Raw genomic sequence first — 18,573 nt, 5'->3', positions numbered from 1 at the left:
TTTGTCTTTGTTTTCAAAAACATCATGCCTCTGACTTGCTCTTTGCTTCCACCCATAACCTTTTCAAAATTTATAGATCTATAAGAACTGTTTATACTACCAGTATTTGTGTAGGTATTGCAAACAGATTTACTAACATAATTGTCTTCTGCTGAGTGGAATATTGAAATGTTAATAAATGTGCGCTTATACTTGTGTCAATGTAACTTGGCTAATTAAACTAAACTGATCTGGCATTTTGAGTGAATTTGATCATGCATGCTGATTAACTGTAATCTTCTTCATAGGAAATATTTTATTGTACCTAAGTACTTTGTGCTTAATTGATAATGATTACCCATATAATATGCCAGTGGATTCACCCAAAATAACTATAAATATCCACACTTGGATTAAGGAGGAAGTTCTTTTCCTGTAGCTATGGGTACAGTCATTGCTATGATTCCTATTTTTATATCCAAATGAGCAAAAACTACGTGTAGGTGTTTTCCCTGCATAACTAAAGTGATATTATAAACTCCATGCCCTTTTTTGTGATTCTGTATTTCCTTTCTGGTATTCAGATACAAGAATGTTTTCAACGGGGTCTCAGTATTTGAAAAATGGAAGAACTGAAAATGCTGTTGAATTTGTGAATAACTATTAAGGAGAGGGTAAAGGTCTGGAACAGTTGTATGTAAGGAGAATTAGAGGTTCTTCCCCACAGAGCAGGGATGCAGAGAATAATCAGTGAGTAAAGATTAAGGAGGACAGGATTTTTTTTTTTTGTTTGGCACAAGAGCAGCATGAAATGAAAGTAATCTGAAGAAAAAGTAAGACCAAAGAAGAAATCAAAAACTCAGATCGAAAGCAGACTGGAGATTCTTATTTTAAGAAAGGAAAATGGATGGCAAAAAATCTTCTGAAAGGAGAACTAAATGCCTAGCTACTGGTATTTCTCATTACATTGAATGTATGATAGATTTAAGTTACACATCTCTTTTGTTTAAAACTTTCAGTAAATTTTTCTCTAAGATTGTATTGTGTTAGTGAGGAGTATATGGGCTTTGAAAAAGAGTCAGTGACTAGCTGTGAATTATCTGCAAGGTGACAGTTACAACTAAGAACAGAGGACAGTGTGTTATCTGTACTAAACTACGATTAATGCTAAGCAGAAGCCAGAATTTCTTGTTCAAATACAGAACTTAATGATTTTGAAATGTATCATCGTGATTAGGGCTCAAAACACAATTTCTTTTTCTTTACAGAACGGGAATTTTGAAAGCTCTAGTTTAAAAAGTTAACAATGCTTTTTCTGAGATTTTTCAGTATAAAATGAAATGAAGATTTGAGAACACTGGATTTTTCATTTTACAAATTCTTTAAAATTTCTTTACAAAAAAAATCTTGGTCAGCATATTTTCTGTTTAAAATATTTAGACTTAATGGTTTACTGTTTTCACCTTTTCATCCTATTAGCCATATTTATTCTTACTTGCACTAAATCAAGTAAAAGAAAGACCAGGAGAGGGAAATTAGGTAATTGCAAAAAAACCCAAACCAACCCGCAAACACCTAGGTCCCTCCCAACCAAGTCAAAAAAGTGCCCCAGAATAGATCTAGTTACAGAGGAGAAAAGGGATGAAGGTAACACGCTAGTGAGTGGGGTATGAGGAACCCCTTGGATGTTTCATGTGCCTCCAATTTTGTTCAATTAGCTCCATTGTGAGGCAGATCACCTAGATGTGACTGCTTCTTCTTTCTGAGACAGCACCTGCCCAGTACTTTGAGGGAGAGAATGAAGGGGCACAGCTCTGTTCTGCCTGAGGTAACGCTGCTACAAATATTATTTGGAAGAAAAGGAACTCAAAATTGTCTCCTGCTGTAACCAGCTCTCCACTGCTCGCTGCTCCTAACTCCCATCATTGAGCACCTGATCTGCTTGTTTCTTTGGTTTAACCCTCGCCATGATGCCAAGTTCTACTTTAAAGAACTGAAACTAGAAAAACAGCAAGAAAGCAGATACCAAGAAAAGTAGTTGATGCTGGTGGAATTTAGGGAGTGGGCATTTGCTACATGGGCACCATTATGTGGGCTTGGGAATACTTCAGGAGCTGGAGATACCAAACTGCAGATACACAGAGAGTAAGTTTCCTTTAGTGGCAAATGGAGACGATAGTTCTGGTTCTGTACACTAAGAACAAGAAGCAAAAGAATGTGCCTGAACATTCAGCATGTTAGTCATTGTAAGTTTCAGTTGTAAATTCTTTTTCTCCGCTGTTGATTGCGCTTAGCTTGTATCACCACTGTCCTGTCTTCAAGCTGGTTGTAGCATGTTTTTTTTTTTATGTCGGATGAGGCACCCATCATATTATAACAAATGTCATGAACATTGTTTTTCTTCAATCCTTGAAAGTCGAAACATGGTAGCATAGATAGTAATAAGTTAGTACTAAATGTGACATGAAAGAATTTTCTGGTTGCACAGTATTTATAGGAAAAACAATGTTTTATGTGTCACTTCATATACCTTCTCCCAGTCTCTTTTCCTAAGCAGACGTAATGCATGAAAACTTTCTTCAATAGTGTCCTCAGTTCTTCATTTCCGGTTACAGCTATTGGTTCTTTGTTGGTACTTTTTCAAATTTAGATTGAGGTCCTCATAAAACTTCTCTGCATCCTCTGTAAATGACGCCATCATGCTGTCGTTTGTTTTAAGTCATCAAATGTAGGCTAAATTTGAATTTTGGAAATCTTTTTCCAACCCTTCTAAGGATGCTCTTTCCTCTCTGTCAGACAATTATACTTCTCATCCAGGTTTTCTGTGGATCGTATCTTTATTAGAAAATCTTTTTCTTTTGCCTTGACAAATGCAGTCTTGCCATGCTCATTATCTATTCAAAGTACTACTGTAAATATCAATTTCCAAACTTACTCATTTGGCTGTTTCAACCCCCTCCTCCAATTTAAAACAATAAAGATAAGCTATCTGTCTTTGTTTTCAAGGCCCATCAAGACTACTTCTACCTGATATCTCTCCTTCAGTATCAAGAGGTTGACACTGATTTTGATCAACATATGATGCCAGCTTCCATCACTCAGTCGTTAAATTTTCAGACGACACTGGATACTTTCTCTTCAGCTGCCTCTCATGCATTGGTTGACTTCTTCATAAACAGAACTGCTCACTATCTTCCTTTAATATCTTCTTAATGTTTTATGTACTGTGAAGGTTAAAACAACCCAACTAGACAATAGTTATATTGCAGGTATATTAATGCCAACGCTTATCACAGTAGTACTGTGTCATTGCCTTTGTACTCTGTCATAATCTCTCTCTTGTCTCCTATGTGTGGAATTCAAGCACCTTGATGTTTCGTTGTGTGTTTATTCATGGCCCAGACAAATGGAAATTGGTCCAGGGTGAGGCCTCATAAGATTTGTGGTAATACAAATAAATAATAATAATATATATCCATTGGATACTGTAGTGTATCTGTTGGATTCTACTGTGCCTCATGTCACATCATATTTCATGCAGAAAGAAGGTGTTACAAATAGAGGCCTCACAAAAGGGAAAGAAGAGGTGAGCTGCAGCCAGCAGATAAAATGCTAACCCCAGAGACCTTCTCAACTGTCAATCCCAAGTCAGTAGCTACTGGCATTTTGCCCTGAAAGCATCCCTCCCTTAGCTTCTCCACAGTAGTAAGAACAGACTCTCCTTCCTCATGATAGAAGGAACATGAATATTTCAAAGTTCTCCAGTGCATACAAAAGGAAAAAGGACTTTTTATACTTCCTTAGCGTTCATCTGCTCCTTAGTGCATTCCCTTCCTGACACAGCATCTCTTGGTACTGAAATCTTGAATGACCACGAGCAGTTGTTCCAGCAATCCTGTTGGTCACCCCTTTTTCAAATGCCATTTGGTTCGTTCTCTGTTGAGAAGGAACCTACACTAGTTCTGATTTGGTATCTAGGTACATTTTTATCTCATAGTGCTCTGTTTTCCTGGTGCCTTGGAGATAATGGCTCTTCAGAAGAGTGGTAAGCATGAATTGCATCAGGAATTCCCCAGGTATGTTACCCTCTTTCTGGAAGTGGGTCTGTATTTATCCCTTTCCTTTTTTACAAAGTGACACTGAAATATCGGTGTAGAGATGACAGAATGGGCCATGCAAACAAATGGCACTATACATGTTAAAGAAAACATAGTCAAATAAGTTAACTTCATCAGCATATACCACAGAACATAATTACGAATGGTTCTATACCTGAATAGGAGAAGTCTAGTAAGAGCTCTGGACTAGTTGATGGGATGGAGACAACAACTGTGAAATGCTGAGGGAGACTAGAGAGGCTATACAACAGAAAGCTTGATCATAGGGAGAGTTCTCAGTTATCTATATATAGGCTGGATAAATTTAACATTAGGCCATCATGCACAGACTGTATTTTTAGGTACCATAAAGAACTACTTTTTGAGCAAACTAGCTTGAGAATCCACAAGATGAGAGACAGCCATAGATTTAGTCCAGAGTGATACACAGGACTTTGTTCAAGAAGTACCTGTGGAAGAGCCTTTCAATAGTGGTATCTCATATCATACTCAATTTTGTCATGCTTGTAGGAGAGAAAAAGATAAAACCCCCATTCCAATATCGTTTAACTTTAAAATAGAGGAATTGCATGGATATGAAGAAGCAATTTAAATGAAAGTTAAAAGGATCAGATAACAAGGTAAACTACTTTGGGGAAGCACAGAGACTTTGCTTTTTTCATTCTAACCCAATTAAATGAGAATTGTCCAGCGCGATTGAACAGTAGAACTTAGTAGAAACAAATAGACATTGTTCAGAAAGTGAAATCCAAACCAGCAAAATAGAAAAGTGCACAACTCTGGCAAGTTAAATGTAGACCTATTATATGGTAGTAGGGTTATGAGGCCAGTGGGTTATCAGGAGATAAAGAGAATATTTAAAGATGACAAAGCCATATCAGGAAAAAAAAAAAAAGAATTCTTTGCACTGGCAAGGTTTATTCCAGGAAGGTTAGGAACATCCCCGCACCAAAGCTGTTATAAGGAATGTCTCAAATCTGAAATGCCACTAGAAGACATTTTAGAATAAAATGATTGAATAAACATGAACAAATTGCAGGGTAACATATTGTCCATTCAGTAGTCCTAGAGGAATTCAGAAATGAAATTGCTGAACCAAGAATTGGGTTGTATAATCTATCACTTAAATTAGCCTTGATAACAGAGGAATGGAAAGTAGCAAATGTGACACCAATCTTTAAAAGGGCTCTAGGGATGATTTTGGGCTAATAAGTCTGGCTTCCATGACAGGCAAAATAATAGTGAATGTGATAAAGGATATAATTAATAGGAACATGGATAGGTATAATAGCCATCATCTTGGCTTTTGTGCAGGGAAGTTTTGTCTTGGAGCTTTGTTAGTTATTTGAAGGAGTCAACAGATATACGGGTAAGGGTGATGCAAAAACTTTAAAAAAAGGTCCCTCACCAAAGACTGTTAACACAATGAAGTACTGGGTTACTAAAGAAGATTTTTTTATGGATCAATAAATGGTTACAGGATAAGCAACAGTATAGCAATCAATGGGTAATTTTAAGGATGCCATCTCCCAAAGATTTGTACTAGGACTTTTGCTGGTCAACATGTTTCTAAATGGGAGGAAAAGGAGGGAAAACAGTGCAATGATAAAGCTTTGAGATGATGAAAGGAAAACAATCAGTCAAGTCAGACCTAATGCTGACTCTAAAGAGTCACAGAAGGATCTCACAGCAGGAACTGTGGTGAGCCAGGAGCCCTGGCTGTCACAGAGGCTAGATATCACTGACCCGCTGTTCAGCAGCATCTACCAGCAGAGCGAGGCAGTGGCTGCTGGATTACAGCAGCCAGTCACCCATAAGCTGTGAACTCAGCAGGCTCTGACCAGTCCTGCCACTCAGGAGGGCAGGAACTTGTAGCTGTTCTTCCTAACCGCAGCAGGGGCTGCAAGTTGAGGAGAAGAGATTCTTCTCCACGTTTCTCCAGGTCTCACAGCCCCTACTGAGCCTACGGTACAAACTTTGATCCCAGAGCTCCTGCCTGTCACAGGAGCAGAATGCTGCTGTTAAGCTGAAGGGTGGTGTCTTGCTGCTGTGAGAAGCCAGGGCTCTCCAGCCATCTTACTGGTGTTTGCATGGATTTCAGCAGCCCCTGCTAATTTGCTGAAATCATTCTGAATGCAGTTGATGATGGAAAAAAGTGGCAAAATGGAACATGAAAAAGAGAAGTGGCAGTGACATGCTGGTCAGTTTTGAGCATTGATGAGAACAATGTAGAAAAAAATGACTAAAAGGTGTGGGTGGCATAGCTCTTGTGCAAGGATAGAAAATAGATCAGGATTCTTCAGCTTGGAAAAATGTTGACTGAGGAATATGTAATGTAAGAAAGGACTTTAAAGCCATGAATATGTGGAAGTGTTTAGTAGGGGGACTATGGCTCCCTGCTTCTCGGAATAGAAGAACAAGGGGCATTTGGTCACTGTCTTGTTTAGCTTAGATGCTCTTTAAAGTGTCAGAAGGCTGCTTATCACCAGTTTCATGTGCAATAGTTCTGTGGCTGTATCTTTTCAAGTGCAAAATATCCAGCTGTTTACAGGTCTTGAAAACTCCACTTGTCTTGGGCCAGCTGTGGCCAATATCCAACCCTCAACCTCATATTTTCTGCAGACTCATAACTTTTCTTCAGATAAAAGTTTGTAGCCCTTGATGTTTGAAGATAAATTTTCAAACATGAATCAAACGTAAACTGGCTAGTTTTTCTAAATCTAGACTTTTTTTTTAATTTTCTGCTTCTGTTTGTTCTTTTGTCAGGTAGTAGTGACATTATGGATGGTCTGAACAGTTTTACTTGTGTTGTTTAGAAACCTGTGGGCAATGGAGAATGCCAGCTTGCTGCTACTTCGGAAAGCTAAAAGCAGTAGCAGAACCAGAGTTAATCCCAGAGGAAATCAGATAAAGTAGCAGAAATGTTTTACACAGCAACCAGAAGGTCTAGGGGTAGGGACGGAGTAGTGGACATCGTTATACCTTTGAAGCAGCTGGAGTGGTCTAATTTCCAAACTGTAGTCCGCAAACCCCTGGTGGTATACAAGGCTGTGGTAAGCTGAACAGCTGTTTGGGTAAACCATATTTAACGATGTTTTAAATAGTGTTTTCAATTAAAAGTTTGATCAGATGTGCGTGTGGTGGTTTGTGAAAAATGCTGAGGGCCGATAATGTTCTGTTGATCTGAAAAACTGGGAGTTGCTCTTCTGGAGCGTATGTAGAGGTAAAGAGCGCTCCCTGCTTTTTCAGCTTTAGAAAGGTTGCATGCCTCTCCACCAGAAACAAGTGAGCGTGCCCAGAAAGGAGCCAGGAAGAGCAGGCTAGTGGTGTTAGCCCTTCTCTCTCCCCTCCTGCTCCACTCTCCCAATGTCTAGTAACAGAACTGTCCGGCTTCGTGGCATGGCCCTCGAGTATCACTGGTAGTCTTTGCCATCCCTACTTTTCATATATACTCATGACTAGTAGATTTAGTTTTCTGAGCTGTGAGTATAATTTTTCAAGTCTTGGGTTCCTATCAGACAAAGAATAAAACTTCTCAACTCCACTAGCTGAAAATATGTATCTATTTTGTAAATGAGCAGGGTGTTTAAACTAGGTGATCTCCAGAGGTCTCTTCCAACCTCAGACAATCTGTGAATGCATATCTGATTTCACATTGCCAGAAAAATAGATATTTTAATTTTCTATTCTGTCATTGCTAACATACGTAAGCTTTCCTTACAAGTGTTAACGTCTTGCTGAAATCTCTCTTTGCTACTTTAAAAAATCCCAGTTCTCTTTGACCAACCTCTCTAATTTATGTAAGCCCTCAGAATGGCAATTTTACATTATAAAGAATCTTCTTTGTCCTCGTATCAGGTCTCCTGCTCCTTTTTTTCCTACTGATTTTTTTCTAGTATTATAAGGTATTTGTATTATCAGTGCTTTTAGTTGCCCTTGATGTGAGTTAATCCCCATTGTCCTGAGTATCATACAAGCACAACAAAAAGAAATTTGCAGAAATCTTGCTTTTTCCAACATATTTCACATCTTTATGTTAGGAATTATGGTACTGTTGAATTTTGAAGAATATCAGATGTAGACCTTATTCAAATGGTATGAATTTGTGTTTGTCCTGAAGAAGTCAGTTGTCATGGGCATCTAAAATTACTCTAGTATATTTTATATAATTTAAACAAAATATTGGAGAAAAAATTATTGATAGCAGCATTTTAAAAGAAGTTAAAGTCAATTTGGCAAGTGAGTATGCTCTAACCATTCTTGTTCCATATTTCTTATTTGTATGTTTTGATACATATACAGTAAAAGAAGGGTTTTGTGTACATGCTGTTATATTATCTTGCTAAGAAATCTCTTGCTAACTTCTATGATTCTGAAGATCTCTTTCAGTTTTCCAAGATGTGTAGTACATACGGTTGATTTTTCTTATTCACATACTCAGGGTTAAGCTAGTAGCTGGATACGAGGTCAGGAGGGAATCTTTTCCTTGTATCAGAAAAGACATAGAAGAGGGAGAGAGTGTCTTCCTCTGTACCATGAAAAGGTTATTTCCTGGTATCATGTGAGAGTGACCAGAGAGAGGCATTAACATGTGTGTAAACAAGGTGTGAGGATGCAGAAGCAGTGCTGGGTTGTGTGGGTAGAACTGGGGATCAGTGTGTGAATAAAGAATTTGGGATGGGGGTCAGAACAGGGTTTCAGAGGGAGTTAGAGAGGTCACAGTTGGATAAATGTGTTGGGCTCAGTTGAAAGTCACTTGACCCCAGAGTGTAGCTACAGCACTCTATCAGAGGCTAGCTCACTCCATGCTTTCCCTAGGTAATCCGTCCCTTGTACCTTCTGGAAGCCCAGCTTCTTGCCCAACACCTGAACATTTCCCTTCTCTAAATAGGAACCCTGCTTTCCTGCTTACTCGAGGAACAATTATATACAAACATATAAAAGGTCCCACAGAACCCTCCCATCTTCTCTTATCTTCCGTTCTACAGTTCTTCCTTCTGCTTTCTGCCTATGGGGTTATGCAGTGCAGGTGCAGACAGATAAGAAATGGGATGCTGTGGGAGCCATATAATAATGCACCCCCCCAACATTAATTTTGCATCTCCTTCGAGGGAAAGGAGGGGACATGTCCCCTAATTTGAAATCTGATGATCAAGGAAGAATTCTTGTATGCTTTTGCCCCTCTTCAGGTAGCACTCATTAGAATGTGATGATTTGTTGCCACATGTTGAAATTGATGTTTGTTGTACTAAACAGCAGAAAAAATTTGTACTTTTAGGTTTTAATCCCTTATGATTTGCAATCTCTCATGATTTATGACCTTTCTAAAAATTTCCAGTGGATGAGTGCACCTCCTGGTGATAATTTGAAGCCTACTGACAAGACGCTTGCTTTTTTTATTATACTTTGCAGACCCCTTATGAGTTTTTCATGAAGTCCAGAGGGTCTGCAGAAAGATTGAAAACACTGTCTTGGGGGATCCCCCTAAGCATAATTCTTTTTAACACGGATCTTTTCATAAGTCTTAAGCTTTTATTTAAACTTTTATTTAACTTTTTTTTCTTCTTAATATATGATTGTATCCTTATGTCCATGACTAAACTTAGCTAGCCAAAAATATGCTTTCTTTAAATGTTTCAAATTCTGTAGTGAATTAATATATCTTTCAGCACCTGACAATACAAATAACTAATGTAGGAAGATCACTTTAATAATAAAATAAAGCATACTTTTTTTTGCTAGGGTGTACATTTTGGTGGAAAACTATTTTGGTGTTTCTTTCTTGGATACATTTTTATAGTGGATGTAGAGCTTACTCTTTTAAGTGAGTCACTATTAGTCTCGGAAAATTGACTACTCTTGTTGCCTGTTATAGGTCATTTTAACTTCAAAGGCTGCAGGGGTTCCCAATTACTGAGAGGTAGCAACTTGAAGTTTTGGCACTATCCTTTGCAATGATAACTGTTACACTGAGTTGACTTTTTATTATCATGTCAGTGAAACACCAAGCGTCGATACTATCTGTGAAACAGCATTTGAAGTAATAGCTATTATATCACTTTAAAAAAGAAATCTTGTAAAGATGGATGTTATGATCAGAAGAGCAGGAGTCTAAAAATTTGTGTGAAGGATACAGGTAATAAATGTTGTTTATGAAATGTTAGAGGACAAAAATATTTACATTTTTTACAATACACTGGTCTTTAGATACTTTTATCTCTTTCTAAATATCTCATCATAAGCTGGTTATAAGTATTTAAAGACATGAATCATTTCATTTGTTGAAATATTCACTGTATGGTTTAAAAATGGCTACTGCAGGAGAGAAGTAGACATGCACTTCTTGTAAGAGCTAAACATAAAACTACTTCATCAGAGATAAGAATACAGTTCCAGACTAGTGAAAATCATTGTATGTTTTGCTGTGTGAGCAGAGGTCTCTACAGAATGGTGATCTCATCCCATCTTCAATACTACAGTTATCTAAAAAGATTTTCATTGCTAAACTTGATTCTGGTGATTTTATAACTTTGTAATATATTCTTGTTCAGAAAAGAGGGAATATTAACACTTCAAATTTAATGCATCCCTCTTTGACTTACCTATATAGAAAAATGCATATCCTAAAATACTTCAGTTTCATAACAAACTAGTATGCAAAATCCCAAGTATGTTTACTTCTGCCTTGCTATTCTCTTCACTATTCTGATAGAAAGATGTGATCTACTAAATCCTGGAGCCAGATCATACTTTTATATACATGGCTTCAAGTCAGCAGCAGCTCCTACCTGTCCAGCTCAAGTTAAAGTCAAAATAGCATATTTATTCCTAATTTTTATTCCTAAACTGCTTCAGTACAGTCTTGTGAGTGGCACAATTCTCTCTGACCACACTGAAAGTGTGCAGGGCTTGGTATTTCACCCCAGGATTGGATCCATAACACTTTAAGTTTGGAGATTTCAGAAAAGGTACAGGAAACATGGGTGAACAGGAGAAAGCGAATGTGAAAGGAAGAAACAACTGAAATGGAGAGAAGGAAATGATATTCTTTTACAGAAGGAAAGGAAAGATGAAAACCAGTGCAATGAGTGTAGGAGAAACAATAGGGTGAAAGGGGATGAGTCAAGAGGATCGATAGCTAACATTTTTTATTTAGTGCTCAGACATGGTATGCTTTATGCAAAGAGACTTTAGCTTTCTGACTAACTGCTGTGCTGTGCTGTCCTTCACTGTCTGTGCATTTTTGCTTTAGCATCATTACCTCTAAGGAAGGCTTTAAATTGACTTTCAGAGGTAACCTAGATCACAAAATGCATTATCCTACCAAAAAGAAGACTGCCCCAGTCATCTGTGTTTCTAAGTTAGTTCTTCAAAAAATTGTTGGGAATCAGAGCTATTTATTTTTATTTATTTATGCTGTTAATGCTAGTCACTAACATTTGGGATGGGGGTGGGGCTGTAGCACTTAATAGTGGCAAAATTTGAATGCAAAACCTAATTGTAATAATTCTGAAATTGAAAATTGGCCTCCATTCTCAAGTACTTGTAAATGTCCATATGGTATTTAGGTCCCTTCAGTCTAGAAAAAGGGTATTTAACTAATTACTTTCTGTACTGTATATAGTGAAGTATACGTGATTTTCTAAATCAAGAAGAGATTTATCTTGTCTTCACTTCAGTTTGCCAGAACTTAAATGGAAAATGAGACTGAATGAGAAACTCTACTAAAAATATAAAGCCTAGCTTCTGATTAATCATTGGTCAGCTGGACTAGGCAAAGTCAATTCATAACCAAATGTAGCTGTAGAACAATAGATTACTTACGTTGGCTTTCATTACAGGTTAGACATCAGTGTACGGATTTCATCCATAAACTGTAATAAAATAAAATAAATTAGGAAATTGGCAAAAAATGTTTAATGCAGTAATTTGTTTATTTATGTGTTTGGTTTGTGTATGATTGCTGTGATATATATGGTACTATAGAGTGGTAAATATTTAGGGAAAATATATACCCTTTTTAACCGAACAATAAAGTAATATTTTTATAGGGGCTACAACTGAACCTCAGAAGTTATCATGCTAAAAAACTTATATTTAAATACAGAAATAGGGACCTCCTGTTTTCTTACATTCACTTGGTAGTGTGTGTAAAACACCCTAACTATCCACCTGAGCAATGCTTTAGGGTAACTGAACCCTCAGCTGATGCACAGTGGAGTAGTGTCCCCCGTAAAACTGCCCCATTACAGACAGGTGACAGAAAGGGTGAAAACAGGTGGAACAGAGAGAAACCTGATGATGCCAATTCACAGATAGTTTTGGAGAGGTAACATCTACTTTTTGGAAGGTAGAGCAGCTCTGTATTAATTTGTGCTGATACTGGTACAGATGCATAAGAACCATGTTATAAATTGCTGTGTGATAGGCTTCCCATCCCTGATATGGAAGCAGTGTCTGCTTCATTGCAGAAAAGCATCTGGACAGCAGTCCTTAAGGACACTCAGTGAAGATAAGAAGACTGAAAAACTGTCCTAGCTGTACTCGTTATGTTCATTCTAAAAGGAAAATGAAATTAAAACAGACATAACTTTTAGAAGTTCTAAATAAAGAGACTTCATGCTGTATTTAATAATTAGTTCATACTGTTATGTTGCCTTACATTAGTGTTACACTATTTTATGTTACATGGGTCTGTAATTCTTCAGGTTATGTATATTCTTCAGTGCAAAATCACATTTCAAATGGGCCAATATATATAGATTTTGAAGATGCCTTTTAAAATTGCGTTGTAACTGACCATTCTGCGTTGTTTTCATGTAATCTGTAATATCAGGATGATTGTATTCTGACATAGTCATTAAAAACATTGTGTACACAAGAGCATTGTGTGCCTAGGTCTGCAATGAGTATGAATTGAACAGTCCCAGGATTATGTTTCTCAGATTTTCTGTACTAACAAGAAAGTGTGTGCTGTGAACTGTCACTCAGGTGTAGCTTGCCAGCTCCCCAGAGCAGTGCCCAGGAAGAAAGCTCACTTTTCCATCCTGTTTTGTAGTTAGTTATGCTCTGGTACTGTGGTGGTTCGGTAAGAGTAGAGTCTTGTTTTTGTGTCTGGGCTGGCGATCTGGTGAAGGAGGTGTAAGGAGATTATTATGGCAGTCTTGCTCCGCAACAGAGCTTCCTGCACGCAGACTGGACTACATGTGAACTTTAAAACCAGCCCTTCACCCATGACTCTTGTATCTAATTATAGTTCATTTAAAATAACCAATACAATGTAAATACTCATGACTATTTGTAGACATAGGTTTTCAACATTTTTTTTGCAACAATATATGCTATGTTTAGTAACAAATTATTGAAATATCAGCAATGGCCATTGTAAGTATCAGATAAATGGGATCTTTCTTGAATTGGAGCTTGATGTCTGGAATATACAGAATTCTAGTCATGTCAAGCTCAGATTTTACTTACAGTGAATATGCTTAAAACGTCAGTAGTACATAGCTAGTCTTAACAGAAGAGAGAACTGTGTTCTGAATCAGACTTATTTTTTCATTGTACTCAGTATAGTAAACAGAGATAATGTTCAGTAATAACAAAATATTGTGCAGCACAAACCACTGCATTTTCTCTGCAGTTAAAAGCCATTAATAAATTTTCTTTGTTCAGAGTAAAGGAAGTTGAAAATGTGCTGTTTCTCAAATTATTTTAATCCAAAGATTTTTATCTGTAAATAAATCCAGTTTAAAGATATGCTACTGGGTTCACAAATACCTCATGAACTTCAAGAAATTAATTACATTTCAGATTATGTGATTCAGAGTCTGAGATTCAGACGTTAGCATGGGATGAATCGCCCTCTGGAGGTGCCCATTTCATTCCACTGACTACACAGGAAGCCTGCCTTGGATTGACTAGCTCAAACTGCAAACTAAGTGAGTAAAATCGCACTCTAAGAGAGGAATAACAGAGAATTTCAAACTGCAGTAGGGTTCATCTTAGGCCTCTCTCTTTTAGTTAAGAATGGCATCTTATTCCTCCCCTTTATTTGTTGGTGTTCTTCTTGTAGCATTTATAAAATGAACAAGTACAATTGTTACTGTCCCTATTTCCTGTGTATTTTCTATTTTTTCCTGTCCTTTCCATCTCATCTTATCTTATCTTTCCCTGCTTTTTTCCTGACTTTTTTTAGCTACCATCTCTCCTGAAGTTTTTCATCTGCTACCTCTCTAGCTGTCCTTCTTCCCATGTTGAGAGTATTATCCTAACTTCTGATGTGGAAGACTGCTGACCCTTTGCTTTGATGCTGATAACAGTATTTTCTGTGAGAGGTATTACTATAGTGAAGAGATAAAAGAAGAATACGGCACTCTTAGGAATTTTTAATGTTTTTGTATAGTCAAGAGGTATTGTTCTGCCTTAATGTAAAGTGAGCTGCTTGCCTAATGAGCTTGTAATTCAAAGATGTTCACAGAAATGTAAAATCAAATGTGAATAATATAAAATCCTTATTAAAGTCATTTCAATTTAAGAAAATATAGCATTAGTCTTTATTTAAAAAATGGACTTGAGACCTACATGGCTCACTTGGAAAAAGTGGGATAGCTTTTAAAAGTTAAAGGTGAAATTATTTTCCTCTTTCCTACGGTAATATTTTCTTGATTTGTACCTATGCTTAAAGATCTTTTCTCTCCTTTTCTTAAGTGCTTTTCCTTCTCTGTCTTCTCCCTTTTTTATTTATTTTCTTTTATCAGCCCAGTTTTCCTGTTCCTTTCTGCACTGGACTTTCCTACCTCTCTTGCTTGAATACTGATCCATTTTTCTCTCTTACGTGTATATCTATTTGTCTAAAATATTGCCTCAGGCATGTTCACATGTATTCAAGAATATATTTACTTCTAAACACTGGGTGGATCTGCTATTTTTAGCATTTTCAATAAGCCATGTAAGAAACTTAACAATTCAGTGACAGCATTTTAAGCTTTTCATGCCACGTTTCTTTGTAATATCAAAGTACCTTGCTTTGTGCATCAATGGCATAATAAGTATGGACAGTATCAAACATCCCTGTAAAAATATAGGCTTAAGAAAGAAGGTTCAGTGTAGGAATGCTAACTTAAACAGAGAATCTGAATGAAAGCAAACATAATATTGCATTCATAAATGGTATGACAGAAGGTTTTAGATTTTATTTGCAAATGGATTAAAGAGAAATGATAATGCAAAGAATGCTTTGTATGGATAGTAATAGAAGCAGTTAAAGTAAAAATAGTAAGACAACCAGAGTGTATACTCCAGTAATATCAGTAAAAGTAGGAGATTTTTTTGCAAATCATGTTTTGCTGTAGCAGAAATCTGTAATAGAAGTTAATGTTTTCTGAGGGGTATATACCTACATATTTTATTATCCATATTAGATGTTGTTTAGACAATCTGAATTCTTTGGTTTTGAGACAGTACTCTAAAAGAAATGTTAAATACAAGATTAAACATAAGTAGTGAAGTTGAGAACTTCTCTGTTTAGATATGTTAAACATATGTTAAACAATGATGCTGAAATCTCTTCTGATACTTACTGTAATGATATAATAGTAACTTATTAGAGACTGATTGGAGGAATGGCTGAGAGCATCACTTGTGATGCCCAGAGGTTTTTAACCAGTGCAGTTATAAGCAGGGTTTTGTATAATTTTGAGCCCATCAAAAAAGCTCCTTGCTTGCCAGTTTCATTTACTGAGCGTGGAGATGACATTACACACAAGGAATAGGAAGCAGGGGAACTTTGGAATCTCTCAAGCAGTTATCTATATACTGTAACGAATTTTTGTATTGTACAGTAGTAGCAGTGAGGAGGTTTTTTGGTTAGAATGAATCAGTGGCAACTAATTTTATCATAAAAAATGAATCATATGGAAATTATCTGTAGAAAGAAAGAGGAATGTTAAAAAATATGTAAAACTTGTTTATTAGGATTTTCTGGGCTATATCCTCAAATAGTCTAAATTGGCATGTGTAACGTTGTCACTGCTGCTTACCGAAGATTTGCCCTTTCTATTAACTGTATTTTGCAGTAATGGATCCTGAATAGTCCCTTACTTAATGGATAGTTGTATCGATTTTACAGTAGGGTACTTGTGGAATAAGGTCTTATTTGTTATGAGAAATAATGGACAACATTGGCATATTATTGTTAAAAGGAAACACATCAAACTGACTTAAATTAGCATGGAAGCATCAACTGGTTTTGAGAGTACTGTATTGATTTGTGTGTTAAGTTATAAAATTATTACTCTCGGTTAATAGTAAAATTAATCTAAAAATTAAAAAAGAAACAGTTGTAGCTTGAAAATATAATGATTTTTACACCAAAGTTTATATATTTTCAGTTTGCTATTTTTGGGTGCTTATGTCTCAGTTAAAATAACCAGTTAAGATGTCTGTCTTTTTAATAGATGAAGAATAGTGAGGAAAGCATAGCTGGAAATACTAACAAAACAGGAAGGATTTTTCAACCAGTAGATGAATATAACCATAGGGAAGCACTTGTAAGAGAAGAATAAAGTTGAGTGAATATTTTTACATTGAGATGTGAAAACATACATCATCTAGAAAGTCCTGCAGGAAATAATCATGCAGAATTAGATCTTTCTGTTCATAAACACAGTTTACGTATGTGTAGTCCTGAGTGGTGCAGTGCAACTACAAATTCCATGAAATGTGCTTTGATTGCGTTACAAACAAGGCTGGTTAAGACATAAATAGAATATAACTGTCTGTTTCTATATAAGGAAGATAAGGTGAGGGAAGCATAATTTATAAAACAACCACGCTGCATGCAGATCCTGGAATTCACATGGCTAGCAGAGGCAGAACTAATTTCACAAATGAAAATGGAAGATGCAAAATCCATGAAGAAGACTGTGATGAAGGTTTGTTTCATGTGACTTTCTCTAGGATTATGAGGAAGGATTCTGCTATGTGTATGAAAACACGTGTAAAAAAAATGTAGAAGAGGAATTTGAATTATGTGCAAGAAACATGTTTCAAAATAGGCTACAGGAGGATATTTCTGTATAGTACTTAAAACAACTGGAAGAAATGAGAGGCAATGCAGTCCTAGATCTGATAGTTATCAGCAAAAGAAAAAAATGATAAAAAAAATCAAAATTAAGACTTTATGATTGTACAATACTTCTGGTTTATCAAAGAGATCCAGAAAAAGGGTAATCATATTGTGAAAACCACTGAAAGGAGGGTGAAGAGTTTGAAGAGTAATAGCAGGAAGCTGATTCAGCAATAACACTGAAGTAAAAGCAAGATTCCCCTAAAATTAAATGCCTGGTGAAGCTAAATACAAAAGAATAGAGCAAGAGCTGAAAAAAAAAAAGGAACTGGACATGGGAACTTTAAGCCTGTCATCATGCAAAGATAAAATAAAGAAAACAAATAGAAAACTTGGACCATGTGATGCTAACTGAGAAAGCCTAATTAACATCTTTGTTAATATACTTTTGTTAATATATTCTGAAAATATATGAAACTTTTAAAGAAGAAACACAGGAAAACAATTTTTCAAATTTCTTCAACTGTTAACTTTTCTCTTTGTTTCCAGTAGAATAACACTGAATAAAAGGAAAACTGATACCACTGGCTACAAATCAGATCATTTATCAGAAAGGAGAGTTGAAGATGCAATAAACAAAAGTGGTAATTAAAAATATAGGAAAGTATCTGAAACTGTTAATGGCCAGATCCCGTCCTCCTGTTCTGGCCACTACATGCAGGTAGCACAAAGGAGCCAGAATCCTTCCCTGCTCACCAGGCTGGGAATTCTCCTGTGGGGAAGTCACAGTCACCTTAAAGCCCTTTCATGTGCCAGCAGCGCTCCTCCTTAGCACAGAGCTCCTAATAGGAGCAGAAGAAGGTATGCCTAATCTCTACCACTTTTCAGATGTGTTTATTTTCTTAGATGACTAAAGAACGTAAAGGGCTGTAGCCCAGTCGTGAGTTCATAGCACACTGCAGCTCTCATTCACCCGGGTAACCTTCCCCCGCAAAGCAGAGCGACCCCGTTCATCCTGCCTTCCAGGAGCACTCACTAACCCATGCTCTTCCCCACGCTTGCTGTGTTTCATCTGAGTGCTTGTTGGCATGGGCCACAAGCACACCAGACAGTATGCTAACAGTTAAATGCTATGGATTATCACATGGCAGTGCTGAGGCCTGGGCCTGGGCCCTGTTTAGATTACTAACACAGATGCAACCTTATGAACTACATCCAGTTGGCAATAATTACAGCTGTACTAGCCTGCTCTAAATTAAAAGTGCAGTGCCATGAAAGCTAAAAACCTAAAGGTAGCTTTCAGACTACTCTTTCCTGAGCATAAATGTCAGCAAATGTATAAATTTGGATCTAATGTATGAGTTTTATCTCTAAGAAATATGAAAATAAGCCAGGAAATCAAAAAAG

The 18,573-nt window shown here is 36.7% G+C and overlaps 2 long non-coding RNA genes across 10 annotated transcripts in view; one reads left to right on the top strand and one right to left on the bottom strand.

Annotated features, from left to right (window-relative positions):
* The window catches only part of LOC106489220 (uncharacterized), an 85,852-nt gene that overhangs the window by 10,847 nt on the left and 56,432 nt on the right, over nt 1–18,573 (top strand). For 6 of the 8 annotated variants that reach the window (XR_010883506.1, XR_010883508.1, XR_010883505.1 and 3 more), the window contains one exon: nt 13,911–14,038. The exons of 1 other annotated variant lie outside the window; for it this stretch is intronic. This is a non-coding gene — a long non-coding RNA (uncharacterized lncRNA). Of the gene's footprint in view, nt 1–13,910; nt 14,039–14,295; nt 14,615–18,573 lie in introns of those variants that run through there. One more of the 8 variants, XR_010883513.1, reaches the window with a different exon arrangement.
* The window catches only part of LOC106489221 (uncharacterized), a 65,314-nt gene that overhangs the window by 25,119 nt on the left and 21,622 nt on the right, over nt 1–18,573 (bottom strand). For both annotated transcript variants that reach the window (XR_010883516.1, XR_001293358.2), the window contains exon 2: nt 11,922–11,971. This is a non-coding gene — a long non-coding RNA (uncharacterized lncRNA). The remainder of the gene's footprint in view (nt 1–11,921; nt 11,972–18,573) is intronic.

This window comes from Apteryx mantelli, chromosome 1 (genome assembly GCF_036417845.1).
Source record: "Apteryx mantelli isolate bAptMan1 chromosome 1, bAptMan1.hap1, whole genome shotgun sequence".
NCBI classification, from domain to species: domain Eukaryota; kingdom Metazoa; phylum Chordata; class Aves; order Apterygiformes; family Apterygidae; genus Apteryx; species Apteryx mantelli.
The sequence above is the reverse complement of the archived record's forward strand: the minus strand, read 5'-3'. Positions and strand labels throughout refer to the sequence as shown.